This window comes from Triturus cristatus, chromosome 3_1 (assembly GCF_964204655.1).
Source record: "Triturus cristatus chromosome 3_1, aTriCri1.1, whole genome shotgun sequence".
NCBI lineage: Eukaryota > Metazoa > Chordata > Amphibia > Caudata > Salamandridae > Triturus > Triturus cristatus.
This window is the reverse complement of record NC_140583.1, coordinates 23,809,209-23,821,894: the sequence shown is the minus strand read 5'-3', so window position 1 is coordinate 23,821,894 and position 12,686 is coordinate 23,809,209. Positions and strand designations below refer to the sequence as shown.

The 12,686-nt window shown below is 52.3% G+C and overlaps 1 protein-coding gene across 1 annotated transcript in view; it reads left to right on the top strand.

Annotated features, from left to right (window-relative positions):
- Positions 1-441: 441 nt before the first annotated feature.
- The window catches only part of ZNF408 (zinc finger protein 408), a 130,449-nt gene continuing 118,204 nt past the window's right edge, over positions 442-12,686 (top strand). Inside the window, exon 1 of the mRNA XM_085646658.1 lies at positions 442-624. The gene's annotated coding sequence lies outside the window, so the exon portion shown is untranslated. The remainder of the gene's footprint in view (positions 625-12,686) is intronic.

The following is a 12,686-nucleotide window of genomic DNA, read 5'->3' as shown; positions in this document are numbered from 1 at the left end:
TTGAATTCTAGGATTTGTAGGGGTATTTTATAACGGAATAAACAAGCCTACCAATCCCAGAATTCAAAGAAAAACATGTCCTAGTGCAGCACATCACACGTGGACATTGGACATTTGGCAGGACTGAGATCCATCCGTGTGGGCGCCCCTGAGGGCCAGGGGTGTAAGGCTCCCCCCCTCCCGGGGTGTAAGAGCCCCCCTCCCAAGGTGGACCCCTCCCCCCAGAGCTGCATTCAGAGATCTCGAGGTAGTCGGCCCCATGCATGGATAGCTAATTCGGTGCCAGATTTACCCGTGCATTCTGGGATTTGTAGTCCTAGATCGATATTGGACTACAAGTCACAGCCCGCGCTGTCCCCTCCTTCCGTCCGATGACCCCCCCCCCCGGCTTTGCTATCCCCTCCTTCCGCCCCATGACCCCTTGCATCTGCGCTACCCCGCCCTGTCTGTGCTATCCCCTCCTCCAGCCCCACGGCCGGAACCCTCAGTGCGCGGCCTCTGTTTCCGGTCGGAACGCTCCCTCTTGCGCACTTCCGGGCTGCAGGACGCCCAGGCCTTGCCCGGAGTTTGGAGGCCGCTGAGAGTCCGCGACGCTCGGGACGACCGACGTCGAACCCGAGGAAAGTAAGGGGAGGGGCAGGGGAGAACCCGGAGGAGGAGGGAAGTGAGGGCAGGAGGGAGGGAGCTTGAGTATGAGGGAGGGATGCGAGGGCGCTGGAGGGATGTGAGGGCAGGAGGGAGGGAGCTGGAGGATGAGGGAGGGATGTGAGGGCAGGAGGGAGGGAGCTGGAGGGATTTGAGGGCAGGAGGGAGGGAGCTGGAGGGATGTGAGGGCAGGAGGGAGGGAGCTGGAGGATGAGGGAGGGATGTGAGGGCAGGAGGGAGGGAGCTGGAGGATGAGGGAGGGATAGGATGAGGGAGGGATGTGAGGGCAGGAGGGAGGGAGCTGGAGGATGAGGGAGGGATAGGATGAGGGAGGGATGTGAGGGCAGGAGGGAGGGAGCTGGAGGATTTTTTTTATTTTTTTTATTTTAAAAGTTTTATATAGCGCTAGCTTGACCCTTGGGTATCAGAGCGCTTTACATACATACTGTAAAGAAAAACAGACGGAAATTGCATTACATAGTAGGCAGGCAGTAAGGAAGCAAAACCAGGGATAAATAAAATACAGCATGGAAGATAAGGTGGTTAACACAGTCCGGTCGCCAACTATCCTTGAATGTCAAGAGAGAGGAGTAAACTCGGATATTGAAGTTAGTTGACGTTGGTTAGGAAAGTATTTGTTAAGGAGATGGATTTTCATGTCCCTTTTGAAACAGGAGAAGGAGGGGTTGCATGTGAGGACTCTAGGGAGAGCGTTCCACATCCTGGGAGCGTTGTCAGAGAACGATCGGTTTTGTGTGGTTTTCTTTCTCAGTTTCGGAGGAATAAGAAGGAGTGAGTTGGAGCTTCTCAGCATTCTGGATTGACCTTCTCTTACCAGTTTGTTGTTCAGGTAGTTAGGGGCTGGAGAGTGAAGGGTTTTGTGTGTGATGCAGGCCAGTTTGTAAATACACCTCCCTTCCATGGGAAGCCAGTTGAGGGAGTTGAGAGCTGGAGTGATGTGATCAAATCTTTTTACTCCAGATACGAGCCGAGCGGACATGTTCAACACTTCCCTTAGAGGGGCTAGGTGAGCTTTTGGAGTCCCTGTTAGGATGGCGTTCCCGTAGTCGATTTTAGAGAGAACTAGGGATTGGACTACTGTCTTGAGGTCATCATGGGGAAGAAAAGGTTTCAATTTCTTGAGGTGTTTTAGAGAGAAAAGAGCACTTTTTGCAGAGTTTTTGATGTGGGCCTCCAAAGATAAGTTCTTGTCAAGGGTGGGGCCTAGATACTTAACTGAGTCGGATAGGACGATGGGGCAGTTTAGGGCGACCAGATTCTTGAGCCACTCTTGGATTGGACGATGGTTGCCTTTTGGCGAGAATAGGATTAGTTCTGTTTTATCAGGATTGAGTTTTAAGTGGTTAGTGTTGAACCGAGTTTGGATCTCAGTTAGAGTGGCATTAAGGGGTTGGATGTCGCTGGGAGACTTGATTTTGAAATAGATCTGGGTGTCATCAGCGTAAAGGTGGTAATTCACTCCAGCTTTTTTTAAGATGATTGTGAGGGGCTCCATGAAAAGATTGAAGAGGGCGGGGAGAGGATCGAGCCTTGCGGCACCCCAAGTGTGACTTTTGTTGGCTTCGAGAGACAGGAGTTGATTTTAATTTGTTGCGAGCGGTGTTGAAGGAAGGAGGTGAACCATTTTAGTACTGTGCCATTGATGCCGGAGCGCTTCGACATGGTCTCCAGAAGCGCTGGATGATTTACTGTGTCGAATGCCGCAGATAGGTCAATAAGGATGAGTAGGCAGGCATCACCTTCATCTAAAGCCTTGTGAATATCAGAGACGTTGAGCATAGCTGTTTCTGTTCTACAGCCTTTCCTGAATCCTGATTGAAAGGTGTCGAGGAGGTTGAACTCATCAATGTGTTTGTTGAGTTGGTGGAGAACGCATTTCTCCAATGTTTTTGCAAGGAATGGGAGGTTGGACATAGGTCTGAAGTTGTTGAGCTTATTAGGGTCGGCCCCTGGTTTTTTGAGAATGGGTGTGATTTGTCCAAGTTGAAGGGAGTCTGGGACACAGCCTGAGGTGAGAGAGGCGTTGATGATTTTTGTCCAGAAAGGGGAAATGGTGTGGTTAAGTTCTTTTATGATTGTGGATGGGATGGAATCAATAGTGTGGGAGGAAGGTTTTAGGTTAGAAATTATACTGAAAACCTCATTTTCCGACATTAGCTCAAAGTCGGACCAATGTGCATGAGGGAGGATGAGGGAGGGATAGAATGAGGGAGGGATGTGAGGGCTGGAGGGAGGGAGCTGGAGGATGAGGGAGGGATAGTATGAGGGAGGGATGTGAGGGCAGGAGGGAGGGAGCTGGAGGATGAGGGAGGGATAGGATGAGGGAGGGATGTGAGGGCAGGAGGGAGGGAGCTGGAGGATGAGGGAGGGATGTGAGGGCAGGAGGGATAGAGCTGGAGGATGAGGGAGGGATGTGAGGGCAGGAGGGAGCGAGCTGGAGGATGAAGGCAGGATGGAGCTGGAGGATGAGGGAGGGATGTGAGGGCAGGAGCTGGAGGATGAGGGATGGATGTGAGGGCACGAGGGAGGGAGCTGGATGATGAGGGAGGGGGGAGCCTGGAGGAGGGATGTGAGGGGAGCGGCCCGCTGAGTCTCGGTGTCGGCTCCTCATCCTGTGATCCTGGGCAGATCTCTTCATCTCACAGCGCCTACAAACGAACGTGTCCCTGTGTAACGGGGCTGGTGCTCAATTAAAGCGCCCGTGTACTGGTCCAGTTTAGGCTGTATACACCTGCAAGAGGAGGGAGGGGTGGGGATGACTAGGTATGTGAGGGGGTGGGATTACTAGGGAATGTGAGGGGGTGGGATTACTAGGGAATGTATGGGGTGGGATTACTAGGGAATGTCTGGGGTTGGGATGACTAGGGAATGTAAGGGTAGGTTTACTAGGGAATGTAAGGGGTGGGTTTACTAGAGAATGTAAGGGGTAAGATTACTAGGAAATGTAAGCGGGTGGGTTTACTAGAGAATATAAGGGTGGGTTTACTAGAGAATATAAGGGGATGGGTTTACTAGGGAATGTAAGGGGGTGGGTTTACTAGGGAATGTATGGGGTGGGTTTACTAGAGAATGTATGGGGGTGGGATTACTAGGGACTGCAAGGGGGTGGGATTACTAGGGACTGCAAGGGGGTGGGATTACTAGGGACTGCAAGGGGGTGGGATTACTAGGGACTGTAGGGGGTGGGATTACTAGGGAAAGTAAGGGGGTAGAATTACTAGGCAATGTAAATGTTACCATGGTATGCGAGGGGGTGGGAATCACTAGGACATGTGAGAAGGGGGGATTACTGTGGTATGTGAGTAGGGGTTAGAGATTACTAAAATGGGTGGGGGGGGTACCAGGGTATGCTGGGGAGTGGAACGTGAAGATGGAGTAATGAAAAGGCTAAGGAGTTGAATATCTGAGAAGAAAGAGCTATTGTGGATCAGGGGTGGACTGTCTGGGAAGGGACAGCATGAGAGGGTTGAGGACTGGAACATGTGCAGAGAAGGAATGGGAGGGCTGGAGTATAAAAAATAGCAAATGCAATAAGATGATGGATAGAGCGCTCAAACTTTGCAGACACCCCCACTCGCCGTTAGATCTGGGTTAAATCCATCATCATTCTTCTGCTCATTTTGCCAACCCAGTTCAGACCCAGCCATATGCAAATCAGTCTTGACCCTGCTCCTCATGGGAACAGTCCAGCCCGAACTGCCAAGCCAGGTCCTCCCTGGACCGGAAACAAGCATCTTGAGACCAGTTTCGGGGTATACCCAGATGTGGGCCACTTGCTCGCTGTGCCACAAATTCAAGCTAGCCTGACTGATGAGGTGTAATACTCTGAAACTGGTTCCAGAATGCTTGTTTCCGGTCCAGGGAGGACCTTGCCTGGCAGTTCGGGCTAGACTGTTCCCATGAGGAGCAGGCTCAAGACTGCACCAACACTGATATGTATATGGCTGGGTCCAAACTGGGGTGCCATAGTGAGCAACAGAATGATGGATTAAACCCAGATCTCTTGACTGCTGGCGAGTCTTTCAAAAGTTTCTGCACTCTGTCCATCATCTTGTTGTGTTTGGGGTATGGAATATATCAGGCAGGAATGCGTGGAGAGGCTGTGGTTGAAAGTGCAAGGAGGGAGGGCATGGGCACAGTGGCGTTTCGCAAAATGATGGGGTGCCCCCGAGTCTCCCATATCTCACAAACATTCATTGGCTTTGGACTGAGTCTGGAACCACTAAAGGGTTGGAGTTCCCCCTTCGCTGCCCCCTACATGGCATGGACGTCATTTAGGGGTGGCCAGGGGTCACAGCTGCGACCCTTAGCTTGCTCCTTGCTTCCCCCCGCTCTTCATTTGCAACACCTGGCCTGGGGGGAGGCAAGAACACTCTAAAAAACAGAAGGTAAAGGGTCTCCTGATGAGCACTGTTTACCTTTATATTGCTTCGACTGGAATTGTTTCAGCAGAGAAATGTCGTTCTTCTGAATAAACAAAAAATGAAATAAAGAAACATAGATTAAAAATGATACCAGCACCATATCTTTACCTTTGTGCTTAGTGAGAGTGATCCAAAGATCATAAATACAGATATTATAACTGTGCCATGTATACTGCAAGCCAATCTCTTCTTTTGCTTTGTAGCACGATATTCTAAAGTTAAACAAAAAAGAAATGTGTAATGTTTCAGTGGCATATCTTGTCAACACCCTGCTGCAGCTACGGTTTCAAAATTGAGATGTATTTATGTTACTAACTGCTGGGTTGTATTAACTGTGCACTTATTATGGGGCTCTTAATGTCCGGAGCTGACGTCGTATGATGTCACTGAGGTCAAAGGATGTGCGATCATTTCCCGTAACCTTGGGATTTTGGTGAATCGGCGTCCGTGCTGTATGGGGGCTGCAGAGCGGAATATGTGAGCAGAGAGACCATGGAAGAGCTGTGGAGTGCAGTATTAATTAATGTATCCTGCATTGTCAATAAATACAAATGTGTACAGTAAACCCAGATTAAAAACACAGAATTGTGTGCTATACAAACATTTTGAGACTAACTATTATTAAAATATTTAAAATTCATAAACCAGGATGCTTTAGATCCAGTGAAACAGGAGTCTTTGAGACTTACCCAGGTAAGCGGATACAGCTCCCCCGCCCCCATTCTTTTTATTGTGATGTGCAAGATGTTAATACTTTTTCCAGGCAAAGTCCATCTTCTGTTGGTGCTTAGACAAAAGACTTCTTTACAAGTAGAGAATCCCTGAGTTACATTTTTATTTTGAGAAATGGCCAATCGCTGTTTTACAACAATGACTTGTTAGATTATATATTTATAGACAATGTGCTAATTGTCTCTAGGCCAATCACTAGGTCGTTTGCTGCGTTGTTAGTTTTACTCCATAGAGGTTGTCGGAAACCCTAAAGATCTCCAGTGACCCCTGTTTTAAAGTTTCTGAGTCTGCTGTGAGTGGTAGTATTTATTATGAGGCAACTTGCATTCCAGGTCGTTTCTGGTCAGACTGAACTCGAGAAGAAGCAGCGATTGCGTTGTGTTTTTAGGTAGAATACAGATTCGCCTATAGGCGGTCCACCGAAGCTTGTCTAGTGCAACCAACAGTCTCCCATCATAGGCCAGGTGGCCATAAGGAACAGTGAGTAATAGTTTTACTTTCACAACTCGTGAGATGGCTTTGGCCAAAGGGCTGTCTAATGTGTATTTAGTGTACAGGGAGCAAATATACCACCCTAGCCACAAACGCCTGACTCGTGTCAAGACCTGTCCAGCTCAGGAGATCCAGCTAGCCTCCTTTGAAGCATTTAAAGGCAGCAGTGAAGCCACTCTTAGTCTAGGAGATACGACCAGAAGGGGACTACTTATAACTTGGGGTGAGACTCCCATATCAGTAACGTCTTCTAACCCTTGACAGCCCCATGTCCTTGATGGCGTCTCACCCATAGGGTAGGACCCTTCACTGGTTCCCTTGCCGGAGGATTTATGCAAGCTCCAGATGGTGTCATGGAATGTCCCTTCCACACTGGATTAAATTCATAGAAACCTTTGACATCTGTATTCTCCAGGAAACCTGGAGTACAGCCCTATTACACATTGCGGGCTATGCAGCTTATTACTGCCCTGCTATTCATAATGAGCCCGGGCGTCCTGCAGGGGGTTTGCTAATATGGATTAGGATAAAGCTCCATTTTAAGATCTAGAGAATCCTACAAATAGCCCTGGCATTTTAGGAATCAAACTCAAAGGCAAGTTAGGCTCAACACTTGACATCTATAATGTCTATCCGAGAGGAACGAAGGGGGCGTAGATCCTCTACCCTACAGGAACACAAAGAGTTCCCTTGCACCGCCTGATCCTAGCAGGCGACTTTAATGTGACGTTTGAACCTTTGGAGAGGGAGAACGTCTGTGAGGCAAGAGAGGAAAACTAACTGTGGCTAGTCCCCAACCTGACTTTCCTCCTATCAAAAAATGGTCACAAGTGGCACTGCAGTTAAATGCTTTAGCTCCAGGGTATGGGCTGAGTGCCACAAATGGGCGGACCAATTCAGATAAGCTAGGAGCAAATACCTTTAACGGAACCAGTGGCACAAGCCGCATTGACTATTTTTTGTTTGATCTAAGACTATGGCCCCTGCTAATAGACATGATTGTGGGCATGACTGTTGACAGCGATCATAACCCTCTGAGTCTGGTGTCCCCTTGGGGTGAGCCTCTTAAGAAACCTAGAGACCATTTAACAACAAGAGAGCTAACCCAACCAATGATAACCGCCGGCTTAAGTGGCGAAAGTTTATCCTGGATGAGGGTAAGCTCCAGTTAATCAAACAAGAATTATCAGGGTGCACGGTAGCAATCACAGCCCTGCTCGAGCAACCGGGAGGGTTGGATGCAATATCGTATAGCCACTCCTGTTTCTTCGAGCAGTTGGTTGCGCACTTCGTTGACCCGTCCCCTCCCGCGAAATCTAGATCTAGCGTAAGATTGCAGTATGCATGGGTCAACCGTGAGTGCAGACAGTTAAAACATCAATAGTTGCCAGCACTTGGGACTAAGAACATTGACCTAGTGCCTGCCTGACCTGACCTGGTCAGAGCCGGTCGCTCCACCCGCCGCGTGGCCCATCCTCGTGTGCCCGGTCTCCATTGCCGCTGCCCGTCTTGTATCCACTGTTGTGCCCCTGATCTCGCTGTTGTGCCAGTAATTGTTTTTCTTTCTACTGTTGTGCCCCTGATCTCGCCGTTGTGCCAGTAATTGTTTTCTTTCTCAACTGTTGTGCCCCTGATTGTTTTTGTGCCTATACTGCCGTTTTTCCCCCGCTGCTCCACCCCGCTCCCCGCTCCCTGCCGCTGCTCCCCCCCGGCCCCACCCCCGTTCCTTTCAGCATCACCGCACCGCTCCCCTCCCCACTCGCCACCCCGCTCCCGCCTCCCAGCTGCTCCTCCCTCCCACTGGATACATAATCTTGTGTCCGCGAGGCGGGGAGCTCTGACCTGACCTGGTCAGAGCCGGTCGCTCCACCCGCCGCGTGGCCCATCCTCGTGTGCTCGGTCTCCATTGCCGCCGCCGCTGCCTGTATTGTATCCACTGTTGTGCCCCTGATCTCGCTGTTGTGCCAGTAATTGTTTTTTTTTTTCTACTGTTGTGCCCCTGATCTCGCTGTTGTGCCAGTAATTGTTTTTCTTTCTACTGTTGTGCCCCTGATCTCGCCGTTGTGCCAGTAATTGTTTTCTTTCTCAACTGTTGTGCCCCTGATTGTTTTTGTGCCTATACCGCCGTTTTTCCCCCGCTGCTCCACCCCGCTCCCTGCCGCTGCTCCCCTGCAGCTCCACCCCCGTTCCCTCCAGCATCACCGCACCGCTCCCCTCCCCACCCCGCTCCCGCCTCCCAGCTGCTCCTCCCTCGCTCCGCCCCCCCACTCTCCATTTATGGCAGAGTCCGCGCGTACGCGCAGCGGGTGCGCCGATTGTGCGCCAAAGGCAAGCCCGTCTGCGCCCGTCTGCGCCCGTCCGCGCCTGGCCCGCGCCCAGCGCCAGGACCCCTGACCCCATGCCATCGCCAGACCACACGACGGACCTACAACGCCGCCACCCTCAACGCACTCAACACCGGCCGACCGCCAGCATGCTACCGAGCCACCCCGAAACGCACCCACGGACCGTTCACCTGTCAAGCCTGCAAATTCACCTGCCTCCGGACCTGCACCGCACCCGCCAAGCCGAACACCAACAGCACCACCTCAAGTGCATCCTGCTCAACACCCGCTCCGTCCACAGACACGCCATCGAACTCTGGAACCTGCTTGACACTACATCACCAGATATCGCCTTCCTCACGGAAACCTGGATGAACGCCTCCTCAGCGCCCGACATTGCCATCGCCATCCCGGACGGATACAAGATCACCCGGAGGGTCCGCGTCAACCAGACTGGAGGAGGCATCGCCATCGTGCACAAGAACACCATCCGCATCACGACCAGCTCCGACGACACTTTCACCGCCGCCGAACACCTCCACTTCCAGATACACACCGACCCCAAGACCACACTCAGAGGCACCCTCATCTACAGACCCCCAGGACCACGCACACATTTCAGCGAAGACATCACAGACTTCATCAGCCCGCACGCCCTCTCCTCCGCTGACTACATCCTCCTAGGGGATCTCAACTTCCACCTGGAGAACAACAAAGACAGCAACACCACCACCCAGCTGGACAACCTCGCCAACCTCGGCCTCAAACAACTGGTGAACACCCCCACCCACTACGCCGGCCACACGCTCGACCCAGTCTTCTCCTCCAGCAAGCACATCTCCTTCAGCCACTCCACCGGACTTCATTGGACTGACCACAGCTGCGTCCACTTCAGCTTCAGAAGAACCACGACCCACCACCACCCGCAACAGGTTCCCCGCAGGAACTGGAACAAGATCACCGCCAACCAGCTCACCAGCTCACCACCTCCCTCAGCCAGAACCCACCTGCCAGCACAACGGACCCCACCGAAGCAGCCAACAACCTCACGCAATGGATCACCAACTGCGCAGACGTCCTCGCACCACTGAAGACCCCTCCCAGCAGACACGGCAACAAGAAAGCCTCTTGGTTCACCGACGAACTCATGAAATCCAAGAAGAACTGCCGCACCCTCGAGAAAGCCTGGTGCAACGACCAGACCACAGTCAACTGGACTGCCCTCAAGCATGCCACCCGCAAACACCACCAGCTGATCCGCACCACCAAGAAGACAGCATTCATAGAACGACTGGACAACAACGCCCACAACAGCAAGGAACTCTTCAGCATCGTCAAAGAGCTCTCCAACCCCAACGCCGGAAACAACGACATCACTCCCTCGCAAGACCTCTGCGACTCACTCGCCTCATTCTTCCACCGCAAGATCGCCGAAATACACAACAGCTTCGGCGCCGCGACCACGCACCCTACCACCAAACCATCGACCCCCCCCCACCCCCCACCACCACCCTCAGAACCTGGACCCCGGTCGGCACCGAAGACACCATCCGCACGATGAACACCATCCACTCCGGATCCCCAACCGACCCCTGCCCCCACCACGTCTTCAACAAGGCCGACTCCATCATCGCACCCCAACTCAGAGACATCATCAACGCCTCCTTCAACACCGCCACCTTCCCGAAAAGCTGGAAGACGAACGGATCCCTCCACCACTCGCAGTCCGGCTTCCGAGCCAACCACAGCACCGAGACCGCCCTCATCGCAGCCACGGACGACATCAGATCCCTGCTCGACAACGGGGAAACAGCGGCCCTCATCCTCCTGGACCTCTCCGCAGCGTTCGACACCGTCTGCCACCGCACCCTAGTGCAGCGCCTCAGCAGCACCGGTATCCAAGAGAAGGCGCTCGAGTGGATCATCTCGTTTCTCGCCGGAAGAACCCAGAGAGTCCGCCTCCCTCCGTTCAGATCCGAGGCCACCGAAGTCCTCTGCGGCGTACCACAAGGATCTTCACTCAGCCCCACCCTCTTCAACGTATACATGAGCCCCCTCGCAGCCATCGCACGCCAACACAACCTCAACATCATCTCCTACGCAGACGACACCCAGCTGATCCTCTCCCTCACCAACGACCCAGCCTCCGCCAGAACCAGCATACACGAGGGGATGAAAGATGTCGCCGAATGGATGAAGAACAGCCGCCTGAAACTGAACTCAGACAAGACGGAAGTCCTCATCCTGGGACCATCTCCCTCCGCCTGGGACGATTCCTGGTGGCCTGCCGCCCTGGGCTCCACTCCCAAGCCAACGGACCACGCACGTAACCTAGGCTTCATCCTGGACTCCTCCCTCTCGATGACCAGACAAGTCAACGCCGTATCGTCATCATGCTTCAACACCCTGCGCATGCTCTGAAAGATCTTCCGTTGGATCCCCAATGAAACCAGGAAGACGGTCACCCAGGCACTCGTCACCAGCCGACTGGACTACGGGAACGCCCTCTACGCCGGAACCACGGCCAAACTTCAGAAAAGACTCCCAACGCATCCAGAACGCCTCCGCACGACTCGTCCTGGACATCCCCCGACACAGCCACATCTCCGGCCACCTGAGAGACCTGCACTGGCTCCCCGTCAGCAAGAGGATCACGTTCAGACTCCTCACCCACGCACGCACGCAAGGCTCTCCACGACCTGGGCCCCAAGTACCTCAACGACCGCCTGACCTTCTACACGCCCACCCGCCAGCTACGGTCGACCAGCCACGCCCTCACCGCCGTCCCACGCATCCGCCGAGCCACCGCCGGTGGAAGATCCTTCTCCTACCTGGCAGCCAAGACATGGAACTCCCTCCCCATCCACCTCCAGCTAACCCAGGACCATCTCTCCTTCAGGAAGCAACTCAAGACCTGGCTTTTCGAGCAGTGACGGCCCCCCTCCCCCAGCGTCTTGAGACCCCCCCGGGTGAGTAGTGCGCTATACAAATGTCATGAATGATTGATTGATTGACCTAGTGAGAGATCTGAGAAGGTCCTATAAAAAAGCACAAGTTAGAGCGAAAAGGGAGTGGGATGAGAACAGATGGAGGCTTATTGTTGAGGCATGTGCCAGCAAAGATTCGAAAATGTTTTGGCCCGTAGTCACAAGGGGGGACCCTATGAGGCCACCTTAACCAGCCAATAACATTACAACAACTGCATGGTATGACCCTTTAAACTTTTATATGTGGGATCGTGTCTGCCCGACATTGTAGCTGCTCGCCTAGAATTACCCCATACCTACTCTAGGGACTTTTTCACAAGAAGTGAAATCCAGACCTGCATCAACTCAATTGCACAAACAAAAGCCCCAGGCCCTGATGTCATTCCTGGGGATTTGTTTTTAAACAACAATGAAAATTGGTCAACTTATAAACTCTGTCTAATGCCATAACCGGGGGTGCTCCAATTCCACAGTCATGGAAGGGAGCAGAGGTGATTCTCATTTATAAAAAAAGGGACAGGTCTTTACCCAGCAAATAATACCCATTAGCCCCATTGACCCTATACAAAAAGGGGTTTGTCAAGCACTTTTGGCTAAGATTCAGGATTGGATTAGTGAATATAAAATCCAAACCCCTTCCAAGCTGACTTCAGACCGAAGATGGGAACAATAGATCAGGTGTTCCGTTTCCTCCTCCTTTTCTGGAAGGCAGTGGTTATTGGTTGGGGGAGCTATAGTATGTAGCATTCATTGATCTAAAGACTGCCTTTGATCTTGTCCCAACACAGAAACTGTAGCAAGTACTAAAAGACATGGGGTTGTGCCAGAGATTTTATCCCTAGTCATTTGCACCCACGACGCAAACTACGCTAAAGTCCGCTGGGGAGACCAAGGCCAGCTTACTGACCCGATTTATGTCAGCAGGGGAGTGCGCCAAGGGTGGTCCTGGCTTCCACACTTTTTTCCCCTATACATGAACAATGCAGTGCAAGATTTACTGCAGGTGCCAGCTGATGCTCCCATGTTGGGGGGAGAAAAAACTGTGACGCTTCTGTTTGTGG